This window comes from Prionailurus viverrinus, chromosome E1 (genome assembly GCF_022837055.1).
Source record: "Prionailurus viverrinus isolate Anna chromosome E1, UM_Priviv_1.0, whole genome shotgun sequence".
Taxonomy (NCBI): domain Eukaryota; kingdom Metazoa; phylum Chordata; class Mammalia; order Carnivora; family Felidae; genus Prionailurus; species Prionailurus viverrinus.
Window position 1 is genome coordinate 50,470,625 of NC_062574.1, and position 14,001 is coordinate 50,484,625.

The 14,001-nt window shown below is 54.4% G+C and overlaps 1 protein-coding gene across 4 annotated transcripts in view; it reads right to left on the bottom strand.

Annotated features, from left to right (window-relative positions):
- RBFOX3 (RNA binding fox-1 homolog 3) overlaps positions 1-6,074 on the bottom strand; it is a 450,332-nt gene extending 444,258 nt beyond the window's left edge. For all 4 annotated transcript variants that reach the window (XM_047833696.1, XM_047833697.1, XM_047833698.1 and 1 more), the window contains exon 1: positions 5,529-6,074. The gene's annotated coding sequence lies outside the window, so the exon portion shown is untranslated. The remainder of the gene's footprint in view (positions 1-5,528) is intronic.
- Between the last annotated feature and the right edge of the window lie 7,927 nt (positions 6,075-14,001).

The window sequence follows — 14,001 nt, forward strand, 5'->3', positions numbered from 1 at the left end:
GGAGCCTGCTTCCGATTCTGTGTCTCCCTCTCTCTCTGCCCCTCCCCCTCTCAAGCTCTGTCCGTCTCTCTCAAAAACAAATAAATGTTAAAAAAAAAAAAATTAAAAAAAAAAAAAAAAAAGAATCAGACTCCAGAGCAATTTTTTTTGGATCCTTGTCCTGCACAGGCTCACGGCCCACATACCAGTTGGGGCAGGAAACTGTTAAGGAGTAAAATTCTAGTGCCTGCCACCCTAGGCAGGGAGGGAGGGGGTCGATTCTGTGAGACGCTGCGTTCCTGACAGACTTTTCTGTTGGGCAGTGGGGGCGGGACTCTGTTTCAGGTCAGTAAGAAAGAAAATGGGAATCTCTGCCATCACCACAGCCGGGACAGACAGACAGAAAGAACACACAAATAAGTCACTAGTTCCAAACCACCCCTTCCTTTGCAAGGAATATGCAAGAGAAAAGAAAACCTCTTCCTGTTCCCGAATTTGCACAGATGCGTACAGGAGAAAACCACAACTGAAACGGCCAGAGAAAGCACTAGTGCAAGCCCCGTGCACGCCCAGAGCTCACACTGTGAGCACTAGGAATTCTCTGTAACTGGCACAAAATCAAGTTCAAGGGAGGCCCTGCCCAGCTCATCATCAGGGCCTGGAAGCCTGCTCCTCCCTCACGCAGCCTCTGCACAAGGGTCGGAACTCACCAGCCGCTCTGCCAGGCTGCCAGGCAGCCCCGCCCGATTCAGCCTCACCCGTTCCGCTGCCCCCTCACCCGGTCACGACGTCCAGCTCTCCTGCCGTGGGGTGAGCCAAGGACGCTGGGAACACCTTCCAGGAGCAGGGTGACCCCAGGGGCAGGCAAAGGGTGCCCATGGCTCTCCCACCCTGCTTAGCTCTCTGACGCTGCCTCCGCTCTTTCTTACTTCTTGGGGTCCCAGGCACTGGGCATTTTGCTTTCCCTGCCCCCCGACATTATCCAGCCCGCATGGACCACGATGACCTCCTTTATGAAGGATGCAGCGCCACCTAGGCAGGGGTGAAGGGAGGCGGGAGGGGGGATAGCCCCCGCTGAAATTGGCCTGTTGTGACAAAGCCTCGCTAACTGGGGAGGGGTCCCCAGCAGGCGGGCAGATGGGGCGAGGCGGAAGGAACCGCGAGATGCCCCGGCAAGGCCCAGCACCACGACACGCGATGCAGAGGTGAGAGGTCTGTGCACGGTGGCGAGAGGCGCCCACCTAGACTGGTCCCTGCTCCTCCCACGAAAGCCGTCTCCCTATACCTGCCCCTTTCATCCAGAGCTGCTCCCCCTCCCTCAGCTTCTCTGCTCCCCTCTGCTCTCTCACTGCTGGTGCTTTTGGTATCTTTCCTCCCTGCTCCCCCCACCTCCTGCCTGTAAAAAGAAACCTCCACCTGGCTTTTTACGTACCCAAAATGCACAATTTGATTTGTTTCTTAGGCAACTCGGCCTCCATATTTTGTCACGTGTACCGAGCCTGGGCTGTACTTAAAACAGAGTTTGCAGATCTCAGATGTTGTGCAGAAACTGATGGCTCCCTCGAAGGTGTTGCCAGAAAACACGAGGATGAAAAGTCCCCGTTATTCACCTGGGGTGGGGTGCGTAAAACCTCATGAAACCCCAGGCCAACCAGCCTGTCAAGAGTGAAACTGAGTCAGAGGGGAGACTCATAGGCGCGAGACAAAGCAGGCTACAGACAAAGGTGCCAGCAGACAGCAGGTGGAGGGAGGCTCTTTTCATACCCGGAGCCCCAGGGAGCCCCTCACCCCAGCCCTGGTTCTCCGGTCCCCCTACAAATGCCATGCTCCGCATCTCAGCCGCGCCCCGGGCCTTGTAGGGGCCCGAGCACAGTGCTCTCCTACAAGGAACCAGCAGCATCGACAGACCCCCAGGAGCAGGACCTGCCCTCTGCCCCCAAGCCCGCCCCCCTCTGCTCTGGATGCTGCAGAGAGAACACAAGGCCCTCACGTGACAGTGCTGGCGGCCCATGTTCATCATCCCCGGCTTTCTTCTCCAGCAAAGACAAGTGTTTCTTCCCGAAACACAGCCACCTCCAGGCAAAGAGCCTGCAGCCTGTCCTCCAGGTCCGCCGGGGAGCCCCAGCAGGCCCAGACCATCCTTTAATATCCAGGCACGTGGCCCTGTCCCCAGAGGCAGGGGTCCACAGAACAGCACGGACCCCTCCTCCCTTCATGTCTTGCGTGAAGCCTGCAGTCAGTTACCAAGGATAGTGTCTCAGTCTGCTCAGGTGCTGTAACAGGACACCATAAATTGGGTGGGCCTATAAACATCAGACAACAACTCTCACCGTTCTGGAAGCTCAAAATCCTAGATCAAGGTGCCGCCAGATTCGGTGTTGATGGGTGCTCGCTTCCTGGGTCATAGCCAACGTCTTCTTGCTGTGTCCTTGCAGGACGGGAGGGATGGGGGAGCCTTTTGGGGTCTCTCATTTAAGGACACTAATCCCATTCATGAGAGCTCCACTGTCATGACCTAAGCCCCTCCCCAAGTCCCCTCTCCTAATACCATCACCCTGGGGGTTAGGATCTCAGCACATGAGTTTGGGGGGCACACACGTTCCGACCGTAGCAGATGGCATTCACCTTGCAGGGGTTAACAAGGGGCACGTGGCCCGACGCGTAACAGTCCTGACCTGCACACGGGGCCCTCTGCTCCTCCAGAGCAACCCTGGCATAAGTGTGGTGGCCCCGCAGGGACCCAGGGCTGTGATTTGGAGGAAGGGGGGAGTCACTCACACTCCAAGAATAAATGAAGGACTCCTCCCTGGATTCTCTAGACCACTCATGAGCATTCAGATCCCCGGATCCCTGAACTGAGAGGGAAGGTCTGAGGCCCACGTGCCGACGTGCTTCAACCTACATCACGTACCTGCAGGGGTGCTGCGCAGAGGGCCCCGCCTCCACCTGCCCCTGCGTCCTACTCTCAACCCAGCAGCCAGAGCCCAACCCAGGTCAGATCAGGACCCCCCTCCACTCAAAACCCTCCAAGAGCCACCTCCCCTCCCCCAGAGAAAAGGCCAGAGATGCGTGTGTGGGAACGTGCACAGCGGCTTGACTCAAACCTGCCCAAACCTGGCAACGAGCAAGCGTCCGTCAGCGCGAAGATGGGTAAAGAAGCCGTGGCCCATCTGTCGTACGGAACGCCATTCGGTATTGAAACAGAGGCACGCGTCTGACACACACACCAATGTGGATGGATCTCAGGTACACTCCACGGAGCGAACGAATCCAGGTGCCAAAGACTTCCCACTGTGTGCGTCCACATGCGTAAGGTTCTAGAACATAACATACTGCCTGGTGCTGGAAATCAGATCCGAGGGCGCCCTGGCTGCGGGGGGGAGGCAGGGAGACCATAAAGGGGCAAAACTCATCAAACTAGAGGCTTAAGATCAGAGCCTTTTACTACGTGCCAGCTACACCTGAGATTAAGGGGAAGACGTGAAAACAGAAAGTTCTGTGATCCAAGAGTTAAACCCAATCTGGCCACTTGCTCCCCTCTGACAACTTCTCACACGTCTGGTTCCACTCCAGCCCCCTCGCTGCCCCTCCCTCCTGCCACAGGGCCTTGGCACATGCCGATCCAGCTCCTGGAACTCTCTGCCCCAGGTCACCCGCTGGCCTCACTCAGGGCTTGCACAAGTGCCGCCTGACGTGCACCGGCTTTGTTTTCACCTGCTCTGTGTGTGTGTTACTCGTCCTCCCCCACTAGAATGGGAGCAAGGACTTTGCTCACAGCTGGACTGTAGCCCCAGCGCCTAGAACTGGGTCCGGCCATCAGGTGTCTTTAATAAACATGTGCGTGATGAATGGCTTTGGTCAGCATCCCTCTGCGGGTGTCCCCCTGTGGAGCAGCTACACACACATCCGTGGTAAAGGCTCTTAGGATAACACGTTCGTCTGAGCGTGGACAGCTTCCTCTCTCCCACAGCCACCAGCTTCCCTGTCCCTCTCCCTGCCTCCACGTGGCCCATGTCTATGACAAGCCGGCAACAGTCACTGCTGCTCTGTCAGGGATGCCTCGAGCTAATTCCTGCAACTGCCAGAGAGGATGCCTTAATACCTCTGCACAAGACAGAGTAATTATTTCTAAACATAGCCGCCTCCCCCTGCGCTGTCACTATCAGATGCCGGGAACTCTGTAGTCAGTGCCCTAACTCCCAGCCGGGGGAACCCCGGGTCATGTAGGCATCCCCTGAGGGCACCCAATGGGCACAGGCCACACACACCACCCAGCTCACGGGCCCTGCCTCCCCGACTGAACTGGGCTGACAGACACCGGCACCGACCAGGGCCTGGTGGCCTCCGGGGTTCGTTCACCCTGATCTCAACCCTCCACCCTACTCGCCAATCACCTGGCCCCACCCTGCCCTATCCCTAACTCCTGCCTAGCTCCCTCTTCGGGGGGGGGGGGGGGCTCCCAGTGCAAGACTAGCAAGGCTAAGAGAGGAGAGAAGACCACCCCCATATTCCTTTCAGGAAACTGAGATGAGAAATCTGGGGACCACCTCCCAAATGGGAAATGTCTAGAAAAGGCCAATCCAGAGACAGAAAACAGATGGGCAGCTCCCTGGGAGAGGGGGACATGGGGGTCATAGCTAGAGCATATGAGGTTTCCCTTAGTGGCAATGGAAGTTCTACTGTTCTACTGCAGCCGTCCTTGCACAGCTATGTGAGCATTCCAGAAGCCACTCAGCCGCACATTTCAGACGAGTCGCAGGGTATGTGGATTATATTTTGACGAAGTCGTTGAACAAAGAAAGTAGAAGGCTCTGTAGCAGTTTCCCCGATTCCACATGTTTGGACGACCGTGCACGTGCAAATCGCAAAAGGAACGCGGGTTTGCACGCTCCGTTCACTGTTCCGCTGTTGGAGCAGTAAGAGCCCCCCCCCCCCAAACCCACAGAAGGGCCAGGGAGCCCACACTCAGCTGTGGGGACGGTGGGGAGGGCAATGAGGAAGGAAAGGGCAGTGCACGAGGCTCAATGATCATGAACTCCCAACTGACCCTGCCCCCAAATCGTATTCAGTATGAGGCAGTCTTCACGAGCCACAGTCAGCACACGTGTTACCAACACAACAGTATAACGGCCACCGCCTTGTCCACTACTTCCCTCCGGCCCCAACCACTGGGCTCTCCTGGGCATCTCCCCACCCCACAATGCCCCAGAGACTGCCCGTACCCACAGAATCCTCTGTCGTGCCAAGGTCTGAGGGCTAGTGCGGGCATCGGTGCCTAGGTCCACAGAGGGGGGACAGGGTGTCTCCACCCTCAAACTCGCAGGCCAGGCAGACACCCTTTCGGAGGGACGGTCCCACAGCATCTTGGCTAGGGCTGTCCTTCCCACGGCGCAGAACTGTGAGCCAATCACAGCGCCCCAAGAGGCCCACGGAGCCTGCGTGACGACGCACACACCCTCCTCCCCACGTGTCCTGGCGCCATCGCTCAGTGACTGCCCACCCAGCAAGCCCGCAACCGTTAAAACACACGAGTGTCACTCAGGCCTTACCTGCCCCTGCCTTGGCGTGTCTGCACAGGTCAGAGCTAAATGCAGGAGGTGCGGCGGTGGTCGGCAGAGCTGGTCCTACAGGAGACGCAGACCTCAGAGTCGGCAACAGGAAGCATCCCAGGACACCACGAGACTCACCGGATGGGCTGGTGAGCGTGGCTGGGGACACGCGAGGCGAGCTCTTCTCGTGGCCAAGACGGACCCACGAACAGACCCGCAGGGCAGCCTGGTGTGGGGGTCGCGGGCAGTGACGGAGATCTCGCCAGCAGCCCAGGCCGACAGTCAGGACTCGCCGAGTGTTCCCCGTCCTCCCCGCGGCAGGTCACCGAAAAATTAGGCGGCCACGGTGTCCGTCTGCTTTCTGAGCTCCGCAAACCCTGAGCTGCAAAACGACGCCAGGCGCACCCTGTAGGCCGTGGAGGAGGCGTGCCAGCAGAGGAGGCCCGCCGTGGCCCCGCCACAGGCCCATCTACCTCCTCCGGGTCGGCGCCCTTCCTGATTCCGAGGCTGGAAGGCACCCCGAAGGCGGTGACCTGACCCGCGGGCTCCGCGCGGGCTCTGGCCCGGCTCTCCAAGCACGCATGCGTCATCGCGCTATCCCAGCCTCCCTGGCGGCAGGGCGGGGCCGCTTACTCTTCACACGCCCCCGAGTCGTCGTCGTTTCCCAGCTTCCCTCGCGGCAGGACGGAGCTCTGTGCTCTCCAAGCACGCATGCGTCCTCGTGGTTTCCCAGCCGCCCTCACCGCAGGGCGGAGCCTCGTGCTCTCCGAGTGCGCCTGCGTCCTCATGGTTTCCCAGCCCCCCCCTACCGCGCCTCTAGGAACCACGTGGCGGGTGGGTTGTGGACAGTTCAGGCACCGGCCTTTGAAGTGCACCCGCTCACACCACGGCGACCCCAGTGTGCCCCGCCGTGGCCACCGCGGAGTGGCACTACGCATGGCTTAGCCACGGGTCGGATGGGGGCGGCGCAGCCTACATTGGACTTGGCGCTAGTGAGGGGTAAGTCTTGACTGGGGTGAAGACATGAGACGTCTGGGTTTATTAGCGTGGAAGAACCGGTCTAATTCTGCGTTGACTAGTCGTTTTATTGAAAACAAGTTTTCTAAGGGAAATGTCACTGCAAGTTCCCAAGGACTGAAAGAACTTTTTGTGACTGATAGATACTGAAATGGGGGACTGAGACTTTTCCGATGCCTTATGTCAATGGTCCCCTAAACAAGGAGGTGGAAAAGCAGAAACACACCGAATGAGAGGCATGCAGTCCCCAGCGTGAGGACGCCGGGAGGCTGAGATAGCTGGGTGTCCTGGCCAGGGACCGGGACAAAGGTCATGACCTGCAGGTTGGGGGGGGGGGGGAACCTTGCTGGTGTGTGCCCAAAGAACTTCTCTAAATCGTGGAAATTGAATATTTGGAAGGCCGAGGTGAGGCATAGGTGCGGCAAGGCCTGGTGGAGTCCCGAGGACCTTGCCCAAGCTCCATACAATGAGGTTCCCCCCCCTCCACCCACACCTCTAGGGGTGACCTGAGGCTCATTCTTGGGGGAGTGAACAAGACAGACCCAGACTCAGGGATATCAGCTCACGGAGGGTGGGGTCGGGCACAGTGTCAAACAAGAAGAGGCTTGAATAGAAGTGTCCTTGTTGAGAGCAACAGCCCCACCCAGCCAACCCCCCTGCCAGCTCCAGAACACCAGAAGCCGGACCTCAACCCCACCCTAGTCAAGAGATCAGAGGCTCCTTCTCTGCAGAGACTAAAACGTCCTCCAGAGGAAAGATTTACAAATATACTGACATTTGGGAGTCAAAGTAAAAAGCCGTCTGTCTTTCCCTGCGGTGAAGCCCATGGCCAGTGTCAGTGCTCAGACCTCATCCACTCCTGAGCGCTCCTTTAGACTCCAACAGTAGTACCTGTATCTCGTGTCTGCAGGTTCCCCTGAAACCTCAGAACACTGCTCTGCCCTCTTGTAGCAGGTGGACAGGTCCTGACTTTACCCTCCCCCGTAGTCCTCAATCAGTGATTCAGAACAGGGCATAAATGCCCCTGCTCCATCATCATGCAGGTGGGGTAGTCCTGAGGGGTGTGTTTCGCCCCATTTCTCAGAGTTCTCTGCAGGATCGAGTTCCAAACACACGCAGCAGTGGTTGGTCTCATAACGCACCCTTTCTTGTTAGCCTTCCCTTCCGTGTTCCACAACCCACTACCCAACTGGGGTGTCTTTCACCTCCTAAATAAACTTCCTGCCGTCAAATCCTCAATTTGGGAAGAACCCAAATATAGAGACAGTCTACAAGCTCCCCCACGCAGGCACATACACACAGCCTCCAATCAGCTTGCACGCTTCACTCTTAAGTGTGTTGGGACAGACAGAGGTCACCAGATATTTGAGAAAAGTCTCCAGGGTGAACAACAGAAACCAAAACAACAAGTGGGTGACATTCAGAGCCAGTACTGTGGTAGCCAGCCTCCCGCGGGTTGGCTCCCTCCTGGTCCTCATGCTCTGTGTGGTCCCCAATCCCTGCCAAGGTTGGCCGGCATGACTGATACAATACGGCCAAAGAGACGATCGTTCTCTCTGAGATTAGATTATTAAAAACATTGCAGCTTCTATCTTAGTACTCTCTCTCTCCCTCCCTGATCGCTCACTTTTGGAGGAAGCCAACTGCCATGTCAGGCAGCCATATGGAAAGGCCCATGTGGTGATGAGTGGAGGCCTCCAGCCACCAACCACATGACTGAGCTTCGGAGCAGATCCTCGTCTCTATCCATGCCTTAAGTCACTCCGTTCCTAGCTGATACATTGACCGCAAACTCAGGAGAGATCCTGGGCCGGAACCACCCAGCTAGGTCCTACCAGATTCCTGGCCCACAGAAACTGTAAGACAGGAAGTGTTGTTTTAAGCCACAAAAGTATGTCCAGGTGTAATCTGCTATGTAGTACTGATAACTAGTATAAGTACATACTTTGCAAAGAGAAGAAAACCACAAAGGTTTATCTTCCCTGAGATGAAGAAAGGCAAGGCATGGATGAAACAAGAAGAAACAATCAGAGACAAGAATGCCCAGAAGTTACAAACATAAGAACGTAAATCTGAAGTCAGTAGAAGCACCAGAAAATAAAGCTAAGAAAGTTTTCCAGAAAACAGAACCGAAAGTGAAGGAAATGGACAATGGGAGATGTTTTTTCTAATTAGAGTTAGATGATGAAGCCAGGAGATCCATCATCTGACAAATAGGAATTTAAGAACGAGAACACAGAGAAAATCAAGAGAATAAAATTATCAAAGAAATAATACCAGAAACTTTCCCAAAACTGAAGGGCACGAGCCTTCAGACTGAAGGGCACACCAAGTTTCCAAACAATAAAAGAACAAAGGCGTACTTTTATGGCATTTCAGAACACCAAGGATAAAAGCTTTCAGAGAGAGGAAAATTAGGTCATAAAATAGGATCAAAAATCTGAATGGCATCAGACTTCTCAATAGCAGCATGGAAACCAGAATTCAGTGGGAAAAATGCCTTCGAAATTCTAGGTAAAAATAATTTCAAAACTAGGAGTCCATACTCAAGCCGACTGTGAACTGAACATGAGAAGAAGGCATCTGAAGATATTAGAGAAGAATGAACTCCACTAAGACTAGGTAGGAAACAAACAGATAAAGCTGCAAGATCCAGGAAGCGTGAACTCCATCACAGGAGTGAGTAAAAGTTCTGGACCAGAACCAGGTAGCAGTCTGGAGGGTACCTGCATGACGGGGCAAGAGTCCGACGGTTCCAGAACAACGTCTCCAAGGAGAAAAGAGGGCTGATAAACTGACAGGCCTGACCAGGTGGAAGCTGGCATGGAAAGGCATGTTGGAAGGTGTACCTAAGCCTAAGCGATGATTAATTCTGGAATAAACAAAAAGTACCAAAAAAAAAAAAAAAGCTGTAGTTATGATAATCATAATAAAACCTGTATGTAGATTTAACCAAAAATTGAGATACTATTTGGAGAAGCTGGAAGAATATCAAAAAGAGGTATAAGATCTTAAAAAAGAGGTGGGAGGGAGGAATGCCTGGCTGGCTCAGTCAGTGGAGTGTGTGACTCTTGATCTCAGGATTGTGAGTCCAAGACCCACATTGGGTATAGAGATTACTTAAAAAAAGGAAGGAAGGAAGGAAGGAAGGAAGGAAGGAAGGAAGGAGAGAGAAAGAGAGAGAGAGAGAGAGAGAGAGAAAGAAAAGAAAAGAAAAAAGAAAAAAGAAAAAAGAGAGGGAGGGGTGTAAGTAAGTTAAAAATCTGATCTAAAAGAAAGATCCTAGCCAGGAAGCAGGCCCTCACCAGACACAGGATCTGTCAGTCCCTTGATCGAGGATTTCCCAGCCTCCAGAACTGTGAAAAACAAATGTTTGTTGTTGAAGCCACCCCTGTCTATGATAATTTGTTACAGCAGCCTGAACTAAGGAGGTAAATTCTGGAAGAAACTGCTAAGGGCAGATAAGAATGTGAGCGGAGGTGGGGAGAGGGGAGGCTGTGGGTGTTTTCTGCAACCTTGGGACACCGTTTGACTTTTAAAACTATCTGCTTGTCCCACACCTTGATTTGTTTCAAGTCACTTTAGTTTCTCAAAAATAAACATTAGGGGACCTGTACAGGAAGGTCTCGCCAATTCGTGCAAGTCCCGTATGTGGCTCGTATAAATGAGTAGACCATCTGAACGGTGTGAATTTGAAATAAATACTGCTCTTTTTCTTTTCAGCTTCACACAGTAGGTAATCCAGAGCAGGCTAACAGTTTTGCCGAGGGGATAAGCAAGGGCAAGAAACAAAGACAGAATGGTGGGAGTGTAGAGCTTGCAAAGAACTCCCAGGTTCCTGACCCAGAGCACTTCCTGTACGGACTAGTAAACAGCCCCAGAGGTGTTGTGCGAGCCCACATCTGTGGGGCCTAACCAGCACAGCCAGGACTCCCACCCAGGATGTGTTCTCTGTGTAGCCAGAGCACCTGAGCCCCTCAGGACCACTGTCCGAAGACTGTGCCCGGTGACAAGAGACTTCCAGAACAATGACCTGGCATGAGGACAGAGTGGAGGGAGAGGAAACAAAGGCACTGGGAAAATTCGTTCCATACATGCCTAAAACCCTTGAGAGGGGCATCAGAAAAGCCACATGGACTATGGCATGTCTAGAAGGCTCACCCCAGGGGCATCCAGGTGGCTCAGTTGGTTGAGTGTCCAACTCTCCATATCAGCTCAGGTCAAGATCTGAAACTTGTAGGATCGAGCCCCACATCCAGCTCTGCACTGAGTGTGAAGTCTGGTTGAGACTCTCTCTCTCTCCCTCTCTCTCTCTCCCTCTACCCCTTCCCCACTTGCTCGTGTATGTGCTCTCTCTCTCTCTCTCTCTCTCTCTCTCTCTCTCTGTCTCTCTCTCTTTCTCAATAAATAAACATTAAAAAAAATAAAAGGCTCATTCCATATGCCTAAACTTTTTGTGAAAAAATTGGAAACTTTACAGATCTAACCCCAAAGTCTTTGGCTCAGATTGGAGCTCAAATAAACATGGGCACGGCCACCCCACCCCAGGCACAAGCCCCTCCCTGTGTGGAAACAGGTTCATCCCAGTGCACGAGCTCCAGCCATAACTAAATGCCCCAATTTTCAAATAAAAGGCACTGGACTCAGACATGGAGTAGAATTTTGTCCTGCAGAGCACTTTGTTGTTTAGTGACACCTATTTAAAACATCTGAGGACACCTCTTTTCCAGGGGGCTTCAGGGCCCATTTAAAAGCCACAACAGGAATGCGGGCCTCATGGCTTTATCAGCAACCTCTGCCTACCCACCTCTCTCTGAAGCAACATGATGTAGATAATGCTTCCTGGCTGTTTGCACACAGCAGGCCTACCTCCAAGGACTGATCTGACTCCGTAGAAGGTCCATAAAACAAAGAATGAGCTGTAGAATCCACGTGGAATTCTGAACCAGAAGTTCTAAGACGATTTTGACCATGGCGTCAGCAGGGGCCTGAGTGCTCAGCTTCCCAGCCAGGTCGCCATCGGGAAATGCTCAGCACACACGTCAAATGTTGGCTCTGCTGAGGCTGCTCAGTACCTGGTGCTGGCCCCAGGGCTGGAGGCCAAGCCCTGCGCCTCGACCAGAATGAGGAAGGTGAGGTCGTGTCCCCGCAGCAGGCAAGGGGACAGAAGGGTAGCTGTGGCCCTGGAGACAGACTCCAGGCTCGTGGCCCCACTCCTCATCTCCCCAGCCAGCTGACCTTGGGACCCAGTGCCCAGGGCAGTAACCGTGTACCCACCCCCAGGAGTGACTAGCAGATATGATGAAGCAACATATAAAAACCCCAGTGACTGGCACATAGAAGGTTCTCAGTGTGAGCCGAGACCACCAAAACCCCACCTGAATGGACAGGAGACCGTCACTCCCTTCGTTGATTGGGATTGTGTTGGCTTGCGCCCTGGGAGCCTTCCCGGAGGAAATCTGAAACAGGCCCGTGCCAGGGGGCTGGGGGAGCTGGGAGAAGAGGGAGGCTGCTCAGATAGGTAGGTGCCAGCCTAAGAAGCAAGGGGACTTACAATGAGGCGGGTCTTGGGCACCACAGGACAAGCACAGCTTGGCATCCACCACCAGAATTGTAGAAGTTTATGGAGAGGCCATAACTGAGTTCGGTCACATCCACTGTCCAGAAGGTCTCAGCTACACCTTCCTCTCAGGGCTGCGTCCTTGCAGACGGCTCGCAGTGGGAACAGCAGGACAGTGGATGGAACATACATTCCAAGCTCAGGGGACAGGAGAAGCCTCTGATTGTCCAGGGCCAGCTTGTGGGCCAACCAGTGGTCACATCCTCTCGTGACCTCCTCCAACAGACAGGCCATGCTTTTGTTTCAGAAATGCTCACCTGTGGTGCAAAGTGCCACCCCAGACCCACTGAGCATTTCATGAAATGTAGACACATTGCGGTATCTTCCTAAAACCCAGACAAGCTTGAATCCCAAAACCCACCTAGTCCTAAGGGCCCAAGGCCCTAGTTAAAGAAATGTAGATCTGTATTATGTTACATCCCAGAACAAAGAACCTCCTAGAACCCAGAAAGGAATGATAATTCCAAGATGAGTAGTTATCCAAAGGAAGGAGAGATTAGTTACTGGGAAGGTCCTTGAGGTGGGCATCCTATCCCTGGGGTGGGGGCCTTCCCTACCCTCCACAGGCAGCGGGCAGTGTTCTCGTTACCGGTTGTGGAGACATACACTGACCGTGTGCCAGGCACGACTGCTGCCTGATTTCAACTTTGCAACGATCCCAGGGGTGCGAGGAGCCCACGGGAAAAGTCAGGCTCAGAGAGGTGAAGTGTCTGGCCCACAGCCACACAAGGAAGATGGGACAACCCAATGTGTTCCCTCGGCTCTATGCTCCCCAGGCCCTTTGCACCGTATCCTGCACAGCTCTGCCCAGCCAGCCCCCTTGGTCCTGTTCCACCTGCCCCTACCATGCCGACCACAGGCTCCTCCAGCATCAGGCCAGCCCCTTGGCCCCTGCAGGGGTTCCCTGTCATCTGCCCAGCCGCCTTTCCCAATCCACTTGTAAAGTAGCATCCATGCATGCACACGTGCACCCACATGTGCCCACAGGCACCCCAGCACACTCAGGGCCCTGGCCCGGTCCACTGTCTCTCCAGGGCTCTGGCCACCAGCAGACACGTTACACTTTCGGTGGTTGTCTCACTAGGACGCGTGTGCCAGGAAGGGAGGGCACACTCCCAAGGAGGTGGGTTACCGACCCTGGGGCAGGTGGGGCCGGGGGCTGGAGAGCGTGACGGTGCACACTATGGACACCCAGATTCAAGCAGCCACTTCCGAGCCACAGCGGCAGAGCTGACCAGGTGCAGCAGAGGCCGCCTGGCCCATGGAGCTGAAATTACTTACCATCTGGCCTCTTCTAGAAAACGTGCGCCAGCCCCCCGTTTTACGCAGCTGCTGGTGCAGCAAGTGCCAACGTGACGGTCGTCAGAAGTGAAGGGGCAGCTGAAGTGGAGTATTATTTGACCGTAACAAGGAAGGGAGCACTGGCGCCTGCACAACACGGATGAACCTGGAGGATGCGAGACCGAGTCTAAGAAGCCAGTCTCAAAAGGCCACGTGCTATACGACGCCATTTATGTGAAAAGCCCAGAACAGGGAAACCTGTAGACAAAGCAGATCAATGGTGGCCGGAGGCTGGGGGAATGGGGCGATGATGATACCCTTCACCATCAACAGTCTGAAACTCGCCAGAGCGATGCCGGCACCACCCGCGAGTACACCAAAACCACTGAATTGTGCACTTGCCACAGGTGACTTGTGTGAGTGGGAATCACATCTCAGTGAAGGCGTTTTTTTACAAGTGAAGGGACCCCAGGAATTCAGAAAACAGAGCCCCGCTGGGTTTCCTCCAGCCTGAGACAACCGTCTGGGTGTCCCCAGCCGGGTCTCGGGTTCAGG